The 16,964-nt window shown below is 39.8% G+C and overlaps 1 protein-coding gene across 4 annotated transcripts in view; it reads left to right on the top strand.

Annotated features, from left to right (window-relative positions):
* LOC114767330 (cadherin-18-like) overlaps window positions 1–16,964 on the top strand; it is a 194,266-nt gene that overhangs the window by 68,922 nt on the left and 108,380 nt on the right. Inside the window, exons 1-2 of one of the 4 annotated variants that reach the window (XM_028959007.1) lie at window positions 6,126–6,282; window positions 14,832–14,890. The exons of 1 other annotated variant lie outside the window; for it this stretch is intronic. The gene's annotated coding sequence lies outside the window, so the exon portion shown is untranslated. Of the gene's footprint in view, window positions 1–6,125; window positions 6,283–14,831; window positions 14,891–16,964 lie in introns of those variants that run through there. 2 more of the 4 variants (XM_028959032.1, XM_028959016.1) reach the window with 2 other exon arrangements.

Here is a 16,964-nt window from a genome sequence, read left to right on the forward strand (position 1 = left end):
TACCAAGTGACTTAGAAAGGATCCACATCTGCTTCATGCATACTCTCCACTGGTGTCCCTCAGGGCTCACTATGTGGCCCTCTCCTTTTCTCCATCTACACAAGATCACTTGGTGAGGTCATTTCCTCACATGGGTTATCCTACCACTGCTATGCTGACAACATACGACTCATCCCTCAAATGCACATGCCATTTCCAAAATATCTGCATATCTAACTGACATTTCATTTAGGATGGCAGCCAAATCTCAATCAAAATTGAATCTAAAATTTAATTAGAAGTAATATTCACTCTAGCAGATTCTTTACCTTTTCACATTCTTCTTGCTATCTATCTGAACAACTAATTTCTTCATTTCGTAATGTATAATTTTTTTTGTTAGGAAACAAAATATCAGTAGCAGATGCTGAGTATCAGAATACACACACACATATGTATGTATATTTTATTTATTTATTTATTTATTTATTTTACGCAATTCTGAATTGTAATGCGCAATAGATTTCTGCTCTGCAGCCAATGGTTTCTATGCACTTGCAGAATTCAGATTTTACAATTTTTTATTTTTTTCTGGCAATTTGGATGAAAGCCCTAGACATTGCAGCACAAAACAAAAGTGCTGGCATTACAATTATGTAACAGATTGATACAATATGGAGAGTGGGATGTAAGTGAAAAGTGAATTATGTTAACAAAACACACTGTATGCAATTACACTGACTCAGGTGAAGAATGCAATGAAACAATGATATTAAACTTAGAATATAACAAAAGCAAGTACAGCAGAGGAGACATGTTTCAGGGGCAATGAGCAGAACCTGGTTGTAAGAACCAGGTATTTTGGATTGCAGATGCCATGGTTCAATGGACCAGTCTGAGAGCAGTGTAAAACTGGAGAAAAGGATAAAACTCTCTCTACACACAAAAACACTGTATTAAAACCACTACAACCTGATGTTACCTGGCAGAAAGGTGCATGGCACAATAGAGGTTAAAAAGAGTTCTAATTTATTAACACCAGTAAATTATTATTGCGGTTACATTGAATATTATATGTAAGTGAATATTATATTTAAAAAGGTACCTATGTTACAGAGAAAACCAAAATGAAAAGAAGGAGAAAAGGTAGAGAAAAAGAGAGAAAAGCCATGAGAAAAATACAGGGAGTGCAGAATTATTAGGCAAGTTGTATTTTTTAGGAATAATTTTATTATTGAACAACCATGTTCTCAATGAACCCAAAAAGCTCATTAATATCAAAGCTGAATGTTTTTGGAAGTAGTTTTTAGTTTGTTTTTATTTTTAGCTATTTTAGGGGGATATCTGTGAGTGCAGGTGACTATTACTGTGCATAATTATTAGGCAACTTAACAAAAAACAAATATATACCCATTTCAATTATTTATTTTTACCAGTGAAACCAATATAACATCTCCACATTCACAAATATACATTTCTGACATTCAAAAACAAAACCAAAACAAATCAGTGACCAATATAGCCACCTTTCTTTGCAAGGACATGCAAAATCCTGTCATCCATGGATTCTGTCAGTGTTTTGATCTGTTCACCATCAACATTGTGTGCAGCAGCAACCACAGCCTCCCAGACACTGTTCAGAGAGGTGTACTGTTTTCCCTCCTTGTAAATCTCACATTTGATGATGGACCACAGGTTCTCAATGGGGTTCAGATCAGGTGAAAAAGGAGGCCATGTCATTAGTTTTTCTTCTTTTATACCCTTTCTTGCCAGCCACGCTGTGGAGTACTTGGACGCGTGTGATGGAGCATTGTCCTGCATGAAAATCATGTTTTTCTTGAAGGATGCAGACTTCTTCCTGTACCACTGCTTGAAGAAGGTGTCTTCCAGAAACTGGCAGTAGGACTGGGAGTTGAGCTTGACTCCATCCTCAACCCAAAAAGGCCCCACAAGCTCATCTTTGATGATACCAGCCCAAACCAGTACTCCACCTCCACCTTGCTGGCGTCTGAGTCGGACTGGAGCTTTCTGCCCTTTACCAATCCAGCCACGGGCCCATCCATTTGGCCCATCAAGACTCACTCTCATTTCATCAGTCCATAAAACCTTAGAAAAATCAGTCTTGAGATATTTCTTGGCCCAGTCTTGACGTTTCAGCTTGTGTGTCTTGTTCAGTGGTGGTCGTCTTTCAGCCTTTCTTACCTTGGCCATGTCTCTGAGTATTGCACACCTTGTGCTTTTGGGCACTCCAGTGATGTTGCAGCTCTGAAATATGGCCAAACTGGTGGCAAGTGGCATCTTGGCAGCTGCACGCTTGACTTTTCTCAGTTCATGGGCAGTTATTTTGCGCCTTGGTTTTTCCACACGCTTCTTGCGACCCTGTTGACTATTTTGAATGAAACGTTTGATTGTTCGATGATCACGCTTCAGAAGCTTTGCAATTTTAAGAGTGCTGCATCCCTCTGCAAGATATCTCTCTATTTTTGACTTTTCTGAGCCTGTCAAGTCCTTCTTTTGACCCATTTTGCCAAAGGAAAGGAAGTTTCCTAATAATTATGCACACCTGATATAGGGTGTTGATGTCATTAGACCACACCCCTTCTCATTACAGAGATGCACATCACCTAATATGCTTAATTGGTAGTAGGCTTTCGAGCCTATACAGCTTGGAGTAAGACAACATGCATGAAGAGGATGATTTGGACAAAATACTCATTTGCCTAATAATTCTGCACTCCCTGTAGGTAGAGAGAAAAGACTAAGAGACTGATGGGAAAATTCCCCATAGTTCCCAATGGAAAAAGAAAAAGTCCTGCGACAACATGTCAACATTCTTTTATACAAACTAATCAGAATTTGTTGATTTTGTCTTCACACTCCCGGTGTCTCCCGTCTGGGGAAGATAAAGGGAGCAGGCTATCCCGAAGCAAGTGGCTTTCGCTTCGCACCTTTTGGTCGGGGAAGGCTGCTAAATACTGTAATGCCGTTTGCAAAGACATGGAGAAGAAACTGGTGTTGGCCTCTCCACATGACAGGCCAACAATTTCTTAATGAAGATGTTCAAAAGGAAGCAGCAGCTGAAATTTTTATCCTTACATTCTTTCCTCCTCCACTTTGCTCTTATATCTTCTTCTACCAGCTCTTTAATCAGCTCTCTCTGTATCTTCACACAGTTCTTTCCCTTTCTCTCATATTCTGCCATATTTGTCTGCCATCTGTTACTGTCCAGACAGAGGCAGCAGGCAGCAATGTTGGAATATGTAATTGCAAGTGCTCTACTGTTGTAAACATGTAGAAGTGTAGAGCCATACTCTGTTTCGAGCTGAAAGTCATATTTTAATGAATGAAAAGGTTATTTTAAAACCTTTTTAAACCTCAATGCAGAGGACACATTTCATTGTGTGAGAAAACATGGTGCTTACTTCAAGTAGCAAAAACATCTAAAGCCAGTTATATGCATAATGGTGTCTTTTTTCAGCATCAATGTTATAGTGCTTCATTTTGTTTACATGCCTGCTGTCAGCACACCAGCTTCATTTACTTTAGTTTTTTTTTTCTAGTTTTTCTAATAATAATTTCTATATAGATATGTATGACACACAGAAGCACATCATTCTGAAAAGTTTTAATTAGTTAAAATAATGATCCCTTCCAATATAACTACAAACACATACAAAAGAAGCAGAAACACTGTAATTACCCCAAACCCCTTATACCTGTTTGATATTCACATTAACATTTACATTTTACATTTACGTTACATTTAAAGCATTTGGCAGACACCCTTCTCCAGAGTGACTTACAACATGCTTTCATGTTACCATCAATGAAATGATCAGTTCTGGTTCACTAGGACCCCCAACTATGAATACAGTCCTTTTTATTCCTCTTTTGTAGTTTTCTAACTTTCTTAAGTAGTTAGTAATAATAAATAATAATAAATTTTTTTTTATAAAAGCACATTTTCAAAAAAACTGCTGTACATATAAGAAATAATACACTGAATAAAACAATGGGTGAGGATAAAATCAACATCACAAGAAAAACAAGAAATAAAAAAAAGAAAAATTATATAAAACTAAAAAATAAAAATAAAATATAGTAGTAGTTAGTTAAGAAGTGACACCGGGTGTCTTTTGGCATCACACTATTTAGACGGCTGTCTAAAAAACTTCTGCTGAAAAGTAGCTGCTCAAGACTCAGTGTTTATACACTGTCCATTGTGCACTTATTCACTGTCTATTGTGTCCATTTAATATGTCTTCAGTCTTTTCTGGCTATTTTTAGTTTTTTAAAAGTTCCCGCTCAGACCTCGGATAACATGTAAGAGAAAGTTTTTGCTCATTATTTCCTGTTTTTCAAAAAGCGGCAACTTCAGGCAGACACAGAAGTACCAAAACGATCTTGTGCATTTTGTTTTTCAAGTCCCTTTTGTGTCTGGTCCATTTCATTGGGTTTCAACTGCCATAAAGTTGTGTTAGCAGAGTGAAGAGCAGATGCAGTCTGGGTGTGTGGGTGTTTGTGTGTATGTATGTGAATAGGGAGGGATTCTGCAGAGCCATTAGTTTTCACGATAGCATGTTTCCAGTCTTTGCCATCCCCATGGCCTCTCCACGCTGGCCGTATTCAGACAGCTGCAATTCAATTACCAATAAAGCATTTCCCTCACACATTTTAGACTTGGAGTCAAAGGGGCAGCGCTGCAGAGAGTGCTGAGGAGATGGACAGCACTCAGCACTCCTCACCCAAACACCACGATCTCAAGGGGGAGGATGAGCAGCTCTTTGAGGCGTCAGGATCATCAGCCGCCATGTCTGGGCAGCTGGCCACGCATTCATTAGAGAGCAGACATGTTTGTGAAGTTTCTAAGAATATTCCGTTTCAAACTGCGATGCAAAAAAAAAAAAAAACTGGCGCGAAGTTAATGCTGTAACACTCTGTGGAGAGCGTCTGGGTTGAGCTCCTGGCTGTCTGGGAAGTGTTTTTCTTCCTAAGTGAATATCAGGTTATCTGCACCCACCTTTGTCTTTTCATGGCATGTTTGAAAGCATCTTTAATGTTTCTCAAATGCTTCAGACCGCTGAATTTGGGACAATGAGAACAGGTCAAATAGTAGAACAGACTGCTTCCTGTGCTTACCTCTGGACCTGCCATGAGTGATTACTTACATTTGCATTTAAGGCATTTGGCAGACGCCCTTATCCAGAGCCACTTTAAATGTGCTTTCATGTTACCATCGATGAGTTCAGTGATCAGTTCTGGTTCATTAGGACCCCCAACTATGAATACCATCTTTTTATTCACTCTGTTGTAGTTTCTATACAAAAGTAAGACAAAAATAAGGTTACAAGTTAATCTAAATATTCTCTAAAGAGGAAGGTTGCCGTTTGAAAGTGCTCAGTGACTGAGCTGTTCTGACCTCAAGGGGAAGTTCATTCCACCACCGAGGTGCCAAGACAGAGAAGAGTCTAGATGAATGTCTTCCTTTTACCTTCAGAGATGGAGGGACCAGGCGAGCAGTACTGGAGGCTTGGAGAATACGAGGAGCAGTGCGAGGTGTAATAAGGGCTGTGAGGAGCGGGGTGGTGTGGGAAGGTTGAAGATCAGTCATGCTGCTGCATTTTGTATGAGTTGTAGAGGTCGGATGGTGCATAGTGGTAGACCAGTTAGAAGGGAGTTACAGTAGTCCAGTCGTGAGATTACTAAGGACTGAACCAGTATCTGGGTGGCCTGTGTTGACAGATAAGGGCGGATTCGTCTGATATTGTAGAGATGTGTGGGAAAGATTGCTGATGCGAGTCGAGAAGGAGAGTTTGTTGTCAATTTTTACTCCAAGGCTGTAGAAGGAGAGAGCTGTGAGTTGTCCAGGTAAATAGCAAGATCCTGATGTGGTGAAGAATCTGCTGGAATGAATATAAGTTCAGTTTTGGTGAAAGTTTACTTGTCGCCTAAAAGTCTGCCATGTGTGGCCCACCAAGCGGATGCCACTGAACTGTTGTGAAGTGGCAGGAGACAAGTGCCCCAGCTCGAACAGACGTGTTGGAATATAAATGAGACAATCCCTTTATGTGATTTATGCTTCCTAAGATGATAAGGGCGGATTACCACAAGAATTACCCGCCCCACTCTGCTAGAGCCGTGTCCATTTGGAGTCAATTGTTGCTTGGTCGGTGTGCTCACACCTCGGTTTTTGTTTGGTCTTTTTGTAAGATTTGTTACTATGATCGGTTCACCTGGATAACACGGCATGTCTAATTCAAAGCCCGGAATGAGTATATGATGCCTATTACAGAAGCTAATAAGGTAAGTACATGGGAAGCGTGCATGAACGCTTCACAGCAAATCAGAGGTGTGACACGTTCGTAGCACATCTTTAGTCTATTGACTATGTTTAATTTCAAGACTCATAGTAGGCGGGAGTTTCACGATTGTAAGATTTGCAGGTTCACCAATCAGGACACTTCATTATTAGTATGGAACCTCGTCCCAAGATTACTGTTTATGAAGTTTAAAATGAAAGTGGAGTGATTGTCATTGATAAACACAGCACAGCTCACAGTGACACAACAAAATGTGTCTTCTGCTTTTAACCATCACCCTTGGCGAGCAGTGGACAGCCATGACAGGCGCCGGGGAGCAGTGTGTGTGGACGGTGCTTTGCCCAGTGGCACCTGGTGGTTCGGGATAACGTATTAAGAAATTAAATTAAGGAGAACCTGGGATTAAAACAGGACCTTGACAGTGCTGTCTTTTTGAGAAAAATTGTTTGTTGGAAATTTTGTCTTGGTTCTGGTTCTGTCTCAGAAATCCTTAATGCTATATAATCAACCCATCCAGCAGTGACTTAGTTCTTACTTTAACATGTCTTGCGTGGTTTCGTGACTTCCACTGGACATTAAGGCCAATAGCATTTCACTAGATTAATGCTGGACAGAAATCTTTGAGACCCAAATAGTACTTTTTTGACGTATCTGTATTTACAAGGCAAGTCGGATGAGTAAGCGTTGATGTACCAACAACCTCTTGCAGCTGGGTAAAAGTGTGGTTATCGACTTTGCTACGAGCTCGTAATTGAAAAGGATCTGGCTGGCGTGCTGTGAACCTGCAGCCTCCTCCGGCTCTGCCTTTTCAAACCTGAGGCAAAACGCAACTTTCTCTGACTCATTACTGAATATAAATAGAGTGTTTTAGTGGAAATCAACAGGGTAACTGTAGAGAATTGTGTGTCCCGCTGTAGTGCCTGGTTCAGTCTACATGGTTTTGATCCTACAATTTGTCTCAGGGCAAAATTGCCTATAAGAGGCTGATCGGCAGCTGATCAGCAATTGCCAGTTCGTACATGTGAAGGAAACTTTCAGACTCATTGTTCCCTGCATTAAGAAATCTAGTGTGTGACCAATGAAAGTGCAAGACATGCCAATGCACATCTAAACACATATTCTGTTTTTTTCCCCCTTGTTTTTGACAGACATTCAGGGGAGTGAGACATGACAGAACATTGCTTTGAGGCTGAGTAATGACACACACAACACACTTTTTCAGTCATGTAGTCAGACAGCTGGACAGTGTGAATAGCGCTCTGATGAAGGTTCATCGTGTTTACATCAGTGCCATCAGCAACTGGTCAACAAAAGAAGAACATCACCGAAGGCATATGGATGATGGGAAATTCCAGGTCCATGGCATTTTGTGCTTTTGTCTTTCGCAAGGGTCCCCCACCTGTATCTTTGTCAATTTACAACATCCCCCCAAAAAAGAGGTGTCAAAAGCCAGAAAATGGCTCGAGGGGTCACGACGAGAAAAACAAATCAGAGACATCAAAGGACAGATCCTAATTGGTCTTTGGAAACATTTTGCGAGTCAAGTGTTTAAAAGAGTTTTCTCTTGAGGGCTGAGGGGCTTCTCTTTGCTCCTCTTTACTACTCCTCCACCAGGAGCTGGGGGGTTCTCCCCCCCCAGTGTCTGAGCCTTTGTTTCTCTGTTTCTCAAGGGCCAAGCTGAAATGTCACTAATGTCCTTATGTTTCTCACCCCTTTAGGGTGGTAGTAGCCTAGTGGGTAACACACTCGCCTATGAACCAAAAGACCCAGGTTCAAATCCCACTTACTACCATTGTGTCCCTGAGCAAGACCCTTATCCCTAAGCTGCTCCGGGGGGGGACTGTCCCTGTAACTACTGATTGTAAGTCGCTCTGGATAAAGGCGTCTGATAAATGCTGGAAATGTTCATTAATAGGCTGTAGGGTAAAGAGGTCTTGAGTAATACTTTAGGGGTGAAGGAATGTCTCATGAAGTCCCAAGTCCTTCATTGGTGACAGTGGGTCCTGTTAGGTTCGCTTCGCTTCACTGACCAGCTAAAGGCTCTTGAATCGATATACATTTTGTACAGTCAGTCGTCCATTTTGCAGCAGACAGAGGATCTGTTTTTTGGAGCTTGGTGGAGAGGCTGCCCTGTGGCTTCAGCCAGCAGGCGAGCCTCCTGCTGATGGACTCCTGGCTAGAAACAATGGCCCTAACCTCTGAGCTTGACTCATGCAGCTGGAGATGCAGGTGGAGAGCAGAGGAAAAATTGCAGACTTGAATGATTCCAGGCTTACTGAATATTTTATTTCTGTAAGCTTTTTTTTTTTTTTTTAAACCATATGCCAGGTTGAAGGGACCATGTATGAGTCAGATAACCATAGAATCCTCCTTTATAGTTTATTTCTACATACACTATGCTCCTTTCAGGATATTGCTTGGTTTTTCTAAAACCAAGCAAAAAAGACATTAGTAAAAATACTACTAGCAAATGCAATATGTACTACTGTCACAATCTTCTACTACCACTAGCATTTCATCCTCTTTAGCGGAATTTAATTTCAAGCAAGTGACAAATAACAAAGATAATTACAGATAATTAAATTCATATATGTTACACCATATGTATTATTAAACTGAGATTTAAGGATTGTTAAGTTAAGTCATGAAACTGTCAATAATGATCTCCTAAATGTCCATGAGGATTTTGGCAATCTCTTATTACTAAACTTTATGCCTTTAATTATAACAACCCCGAGGGAACATGAATGGTAAAATACACATCCAGCAATGCAAGTCTCTATGACTACGAAGATCCAAAAGAGACTGAACACAACAACGTATGGAGAGCTGCTTTAGACAACACAGAATGCTCCTGAAAGAGATACATTGTACCATAGTCTGGTCCAACCTGCCATTGTGTGATAAATGCTGGTCCAGCATTACTGTTGGGCTCTGAGGACTGCATTGTCATAGTAACCAGGCATGTTTTCATGGTTTTAAGTATTTAAAAATAAGATTTGTATTGAATGGTCAAACAATGTGACTGGATCACATTCATGTACATTAAGGGTAAAACTGATAGGATTCCCAAGAATAAGCGAGAGTGAGTTGAGGAGTAGAGGAAAAGTATCAAACTTTATTAAGTGCAAAATAAAAACGGCCCAGAACAGGGAACAGTCACACACACACACAAATCATTGCTGATTTTAAATGTGTTGTTTGCTTGGTTTGCGTTGTTAGCAAAATTTCACCTGCCACCCTCCACCATAAAATCAGACCAAAACACACAATATTTCTTGTCATAGCCAAAGTTTTTTATTTCCCCAGAGGATTTAGTGTGCTGTGTTTTACTACAGTCAAATGCTACAAAAGTACTATTAAGCTAGTATTGCTGTGAGTTTGGTTAAAATGAGGCTACATAATTTGTCCAGGCACTTGTTTGGAATGTTAACTGGCCTGGCTGGCGTGGATGTGACCCAGTGCCAACAGTCGGATAACGGGTCCATTTCTTATCTTCGCACCTCCTGCTCGGCCTCCCCCGCCCGCTGTCTGAGATGCCCCCTGCTGTCATCTGCGTATAAAAGAGGGGCTGGCAGGCATGACCCAAGGATTACTGCCCAGTTCTTCAACACTGCGGCTCACTCTAATCTGCACACTACTGCTCCCAGATTACCTTTTAAGAAATCACTTCGACACACTGAGTGGTACACATAAAAGAAGAAACGGTAAAAGCACACATTGCACACTGACAAACACACACAGATTCACACACACACACACACACACACACACACACACACACACAAATATATATATATATATATAAATAAATAAAATAAATATATATTAGACCGATCAGAATTTGTGAATAAATTTACACATTTAATAGCAGATGTGGTCTCAAAACGGCTATAACAGAGATGTTTGTGACATTTTCTACCAGCCCATGAGCATGTAGTATTAGAAACAGATTAAATGAAGGCTAACACAGATGCCAAGGATTGATACAGCACCTTGCACCCTGGGTTGCCAGATTAAGTGGTTTTGAATTTGACCTCTTTGTTAAAAGGTATAATTAAACTAAATTATTATTTAGGTTTGACGTATGGTCACTGGAGTTAAATTCTCATCAAATAGTTTTGACAGTTCTCTGTCAGTTTTGACACATTTGTGGACAATAGTGCGCTGAAAACAAAAAGGCCACACATCTCTCAATGCTGCTTATGCAACTTGTGTGTGACATATTGATGAGAGGAGCTTTAAATCAACATCTGTACTCCCTCACGTTAGGGCCACATCTATTGTAGCACTTTGTATATGTGAGTGTCTGCATGCCATGTTCCTTGTTTATGCAGACATATGTGTCGTATATGCTCCCACACAAATTCATACACAGACAATGAGGCTAAAAACACACATAGTGGTATCTTCTTCCACCAAAGGACTGTTCAGATGCTACTACTGAGTGTGAAATGTGATTTATTTTCACTGTCTGTTTTCCTGCTCCATTTTCAGGGATGTGTTTTTCTGTAAAGCTTGACGATACAGCAGGCTACATATACAGTCCAGAAACTACTTTCATAGGGGTTTTATTCTTCATATTTTCCTATGATTATTGTCTTTCATCCTACCTCATTTTCATCTTGCATACATACAGAAATGGGTTCATGGTAAAATAGTAACACAGAATCTGACCCTTTTACAGCCTGTTTGATGTATGCCAAGTAAAGCCATTTTCAGACTGTTGTCATTTTTTGTGTGAAGGAGAACATTGCAGCGGAATGAGACAAGAATCTGAGTGTGTGCGCATGTACACTGTTTTGATGCAGTTTTGATGTTCATTGTCCCCCATTGAGGAGGTTGAGAGAAGCCAATAAGCGTAAAATGCTGCCATCGCCTCAAAAGTTCACTGCTCTACAAAGTAAAAAAAGACAGAAAGAATGTTAGTATGAGTAAGTATGTTAAAACTTTCAATAATAGTATACCTGTGTGTTGGTGGAGACAAAAAGTAATAACAAAAGACATGTGATCCAACGGGGACTGTTTGTTGGTTACAAATGTACAGCTTTATAGATTTGATTATACATACAAAATTAAAGTCCTCACAAAGATATAAAACCCTGCATGTGTGTGTGTGTGTGTGTGTGTACCCACCCCTTGTGGATTTAGAAAGACAGGTAACATTCGTGTTCTGTCCCACTTCATCATCTGAAAGCATTTTCCAAGGCCTGGATTATGGAACTGCAGTGTGTGTGTGTGTGTGTGTGTGTGTGTGAGTGTGTGTGTTGCACTGCAGCAAAAACACTCTTTTTCTCTCTCTGCTCACTGTCGAGGATTTATATGACTGTCCTTTGAAGTCACTGTGTCTCCTAAACCCACTTAACTGAACCCGCGCAGCAGGGCCAGAGCGCGTGGAAATGCTTAATTGTTGTGCGTCGCTGTCAGTGCACATGACTGGGCAGCCTTGTTCTTGTAAATGCACACATAGCAGTAATTCTGTGTTTAAACTAAAATTATCACCTATCCGCAGCAGAGCTGGATTTGAGTAAGCTGCATTTTTCTCTTCTTGTGACGAAATATGAGAATGTTTTGACTCGTGACTTTTTTTTCATTTTAGTTACAGAGAATGGTTTAACCCTCCTGTTTAAGTTGGTGTTTGATGCTTTTAATTTGGGAAAATTGTGCTTTCTTCACCTGTTTTGGCCTTACTTTTCCAAATCTAGGAACTACAACTGCCCACTGCTCACCAAGGGTTAAATGCAGAGGACACATTTTGTTGTGTCACCGTGTGCTGTGCTGTGTATCACAATGACAATCACTTCAATTTCACAAAAAAAAAAAAAAAAACATGTACATAGAATTTTGACACTGATGCTTGGTTGCTGCAGGATCTGCACACAAAGATGATGCTGTTGGTTGTTTTGACCAAATAGACCCAAAAAACAAAAATAAAAGTTCATGGCTTCTGTGTTCTGTGGAGACAACTGTACACGTTGTACAACGTTGTACAACCTAGCGGTTAAGGAAGCGGCCCCGTAATCAGAAGGTTGCCGGTTCAAATCTCAATCTGCCAAGGTGCCACTGAGGTGGTGGTCACTCAGGGTGATGTGATAAATGCAGTGGACAAATTTCACTGTGTGCACCGTGTGCTGTGCTGCTGTGTATGACATGTGACAATTGCTTCACTTTCACTTTTCACTTCATGTTGCACAGCCCAGCAATATGCCTTGAATACGTAGTATGACTTTACTGAGGTCAGTTTCTGGGGCAGTGGTGGCCTAGCGGTTAGAAAAGCGGCCCCGTAATCAGAAGGTTGCCGATCCGCCAAGGTGCCACTGAGGTGCCACTGAGCAAAAGCACCGTCCCCACACACTGCTCCCTGGGCGCCTGTCCTGGCTGCCCACTGCTCACTCAGGGTGATGGGTTCAGCGGACAAATTTTACTGTGTGCACCATGTGCTGTGCTGCTGTGTATCACAAGTGACAATCATTTCATTTCACTTCACCTTATTCATGCATCTGCCTCTGGCAAAGTGCACACGCTTATCTTGTCATTGCATAGTTGTTATCCTTGGTGTGTAAAAGTAACAGATGATTGGTCGTTTACAATCAGACACACTCACGACTTGAACCTTACTAATATAGAGCAGGAGGGGCAACTTTTTGCAGTAAAATACATCTTGTCTAGCTTAGGTCATTGTTATGTGACCCCTTCATGCATTAAATTGTCTAAAAGGTCAAGTGTGAGAACTGACTCGGGCTCTATACATTTCAGCATTACATTTACATTTACAGCATTTATCAGACGCACTTATCCAGAGAGACTTACAATCAGTAGTTACAGGGACAGTCTCCCTGGAGCAACTCAGGGTTAAGTGTCTTGCTCAGGGACACAATGGTAGTAAGTGGGATTTGAACCTGGGTCTTCTGATTCATAGGCGAGTGTGTTACCCACTAGGCTACTACCACCCTGTATTAGGCTTCTACCACCCTGCATTAAGAAGCCTTGCTTGTCCTTATACTATAATCTACTAAGTAGATTGTGTTACTATCTGCTAAAGCCTGAATTAAGAGTTTATTTTTATCAGCTCACCTTGGTTTTATTTACCCCTGACTTATTTTATAGAAGTACAAAAAGTACTTCTCATTAAGCTTTCATTTTTGTGTGTGTGTGCGTACACTTGCTAATGTGTGGGAGGGTGAATATGACAGTGTTGTACAATGTTGTCTGTGTTTTGAATTTCTTTTGAAACTGAGGTTGGATTCTCACTCCAAACACTGCATAATTTTCAGCGCGCGAAAGGCTGCACGTGTGAAACTCGCTCAAGTCTTTCTAGCACTTCCTGATCTGCTGACAGAATGTATTGGCAAACAATCCCTAAAAGGAAATCATCTTTTTAAATGTTCGTTTAATGTTCAGTGGTACACTTGATTTGAAAGGCTGGTTCCTTTATGACAACCAGAGTTAAATTTTACAAGTCTTTCAGAATATGACTCTTTTCTTTTTCTTTCTTTTTCACTTTATAATTGTTTCTTTCTTTTCTTTTGTTTTAGTAACTGACTTTTAGTCCCATTCAGTGTCAGTGGACGGTATAGCTGTGGCATTAATGAGGGGAATCGGCAGTCATACTTGACCTAGCAACTCTTTTCTTTTTTTTTTTATGTAATTGGACACATTTTATCAAAAACCCATCAGCCCATCAGGATTTGTTGGAGTACCATATAGATAATGTATAGAACAAGTATAATTAGCTTGTAACCTCCTGAACTCGTTCACCCTAATCACTGCAGCTCTCTCTGACAAGCCGGTCGAAGAGATAATATGATCAATATACATTTAATTTAGTGGCGCATTGTTTTAAATAGGACCTTATTAAAAAAGAAACTTGTGTTAATATGTGTCCTGATTGTATAAAGCTTCCCTGTTCATTTCTGTTGTTGTTTGGTGATGTTTCCCCTGTCGTGTGCTCCATGTAAATAAATCCCCGGTCTCATGAAGTTGTGTGTATGCCTCCTTCTTCCTCGCCATGTCCAGCCAGCGTGACAATACTAGTTATCTGATAAAGAAGTCTACTTACTTCAAAAACATCTTAATACACAGTAGACAGTAGTCACTGAACAGGGATCTTAATAAACAGAAATAATTTCTACTTATTGAACTTGAAAATTAAAAATGCATGTGATTTTCCTTTTTTCTTTTTAATTCTCTTTACTTCCATTTGAAAGCTTTTAACAGTTTACCCTTGCTATGTTTATGATCTTCGGTGTGTGAATAATTGTGAGTGTGAGTTATAATACAAACAGTGCTTACTTTTTTATCTGCAGCCTGTGTGCATTCATATTCTTGTTGTTGATTGCTGGGTATGAATTACATCTGCAAAATCACAACCTGAACCTGATCAGTCATACGAGAAAAAAAAACAACCTCAGTCTGATTCAACTGAGGACCCAGTATTATATACACATTTCCTAGGATTATTTTGTGTGCTCGAAACATAATTCTTTTTTGTGAAATTAATATATATATATATATTTTTTTTTTTTTACCAAGGCTCATCCTTGGCTCTGGATGACATCACTGGGGGCCTGGGAATGAATAGGTCAGTGGAGGTGAGTTTGCCAGATTCACAGATTGTGGTTGTGGAAATCTCTGTTAATAGGCTGGTTACTTTTTCATCAAAGAAATTATGTAGGGGGCTTTGGTGTTAACCATCTTGTAAACCTTGTTTAACTGTTCACCAGAAGACAGTGTAGAGTCTGCATTTGAGCTTGAGGGCAGACTGGCAACTCTGTCATAGTGCTTTGAACCTTGTTCTCTGCTAAAGCAGGCTGTTTGGTCTTCAGCTTTTTCACACTCTGATCTTGAGCCATCGGCCATCCCATAATTTCTTTTTGGGCCTACAGCAGTCGACATTCTCATTGTGCTGCATTAAAACCCCCTGCCAAGTTCTAGCAGGCCTTTTCCGCTACTGCTAATCTCATGGTTTCAGAATTATTGAGCAAAAAGTCAAAATCCAATTTTTTTTTGCACAGTCAGTATCTGAACTAGTTCACTTTTTCAGAAGAACACTAGAAAATGAAATCTTAACAACACAGGAAAATCTTCAAAGGAAATACAAGGCTTTTTTTTCTTCAACTGATTTGACTTTATTTATTTGTATCAGAATATTAATCTTATTTTTAGGAACTTAACATTTTATAACTACATAAACAGATAATTAAACATGATTCACTGACCTTTTCTTAATTATTTATTCTTTTTTTTTTCTTTAATCAGTTTTGAATCTTCATTTTTGATCATGCAGCAATCCAACAGACATTTTTGAATACAATTTTTATTGTAACAAAGTGAATCAGGGTCTCTTGTGACTCAATCATGTTGCATATGACATGGCTATTGCCAAGCTAGACATGTAAATCACATATTTTATTTTAAACTGTGGTTAAATTAAAAAAATAACCATAAAATCATATGGAAGAAAAAAATCCATGAATTTTCTATTAAAAGGCTGTATTAATTAAAGTTTAGAAAATGTGTCGCTTTTGTTCCACGTATTGTTTGCTGTCACTTTGTATATTGTTACAATGGAAAGACAAGGAAAAGGTCACTCAATACTTGGTGCCCCTTTTTGGGGGATCGATGGCCATTTGATATTTGTGTTTCAGGTTTTTGCAGCCTTGGCTGAACTCTTCCGCGAGATGGATTTCAACAATAAATGCAGGGCAACAGACAGAAGGAACAACCTCTAGCATGTAAATTACCCAAAACAAATAGCATCTGGGAGTCTGGAGGAGGAAACACAAATGTGAAAATCAGATAAAGATACTTTAACACAATTGTAAGACACAAAGTATAATGTGTTATCATCAATAATTTTCCTGATTTCTCCTGTCATATTGCTGGTTTTGAAGTATTTAGAAAATTTTTTTTTCCGGGACTGGACAGTTGCATTAAGACCAGTTATTGTCATGTTCGGGATTTCTGATTAGATACATACTGTCATTGTAGACTAATGTAAATTTTATTTAAAAGCATTATTGTGGTTGATGAGCAGGATATGTAAGCACCAATATCCCTGTTTCAGGCTTGATCCATTGGAAGTCTTGACTCTATTCTTCAAGTTGGCTTGGACATCTTGTCTGGATATTTGAAGTCTTGTGCCCATAATGTTTTTATTTTTTTTTATATTCAAATAATTATTTCATTTCAGACTGAAGTTCGGTTCAGATCTTACCCTTTGCATCTGTAGAGATTCATTCGATATGTTTCATGCCTGCATTCACCACACATGAGCTGTACGTAGAGAGAAGGTGACAGTTTGGTCAAAGGGACTAGGCCAAATGTGAAAGAACCATAATAGGATCATCCTGGGCATCCACATTTCAAATTATGCCCAGGGGTCCTTTCAACAGTCCCAGGAATCTGGTACCTCAGTTCTTTTGAAACCCACAGAATCCAGAGGTTGAGCTCTCTCTCTTGGTCACAGTAACACTTATGGAGAGGGTGCACCAGTCAGACCCTGCAGTGCTAATGATGTGGCTGCTGGATTATAACATGTATTTCATTCAATGGGCATTGGCAGTGACAGATGACACCCACCAAACATGGAAAATTAGACCCTCCATCAGGAGGGACAAACATGCAACATGCAGTAGGTTGTGGACGACTGGTATTAAGTATTTG

This window comes from Denticeps clupeoides, chromosome 2, assembly GCF_900700375.1.
Source record: "Denticeps clupeoides chromosome 2, fDenClu1.1, whole genome shotgun sequence".
Classification (NCBI taxonomy): Eukaryota; Metazoa; Chordata; class Actinopteri; order Clupeiformes; family Denticipitidae; genus Denticeps; species Denticeps clupeoides.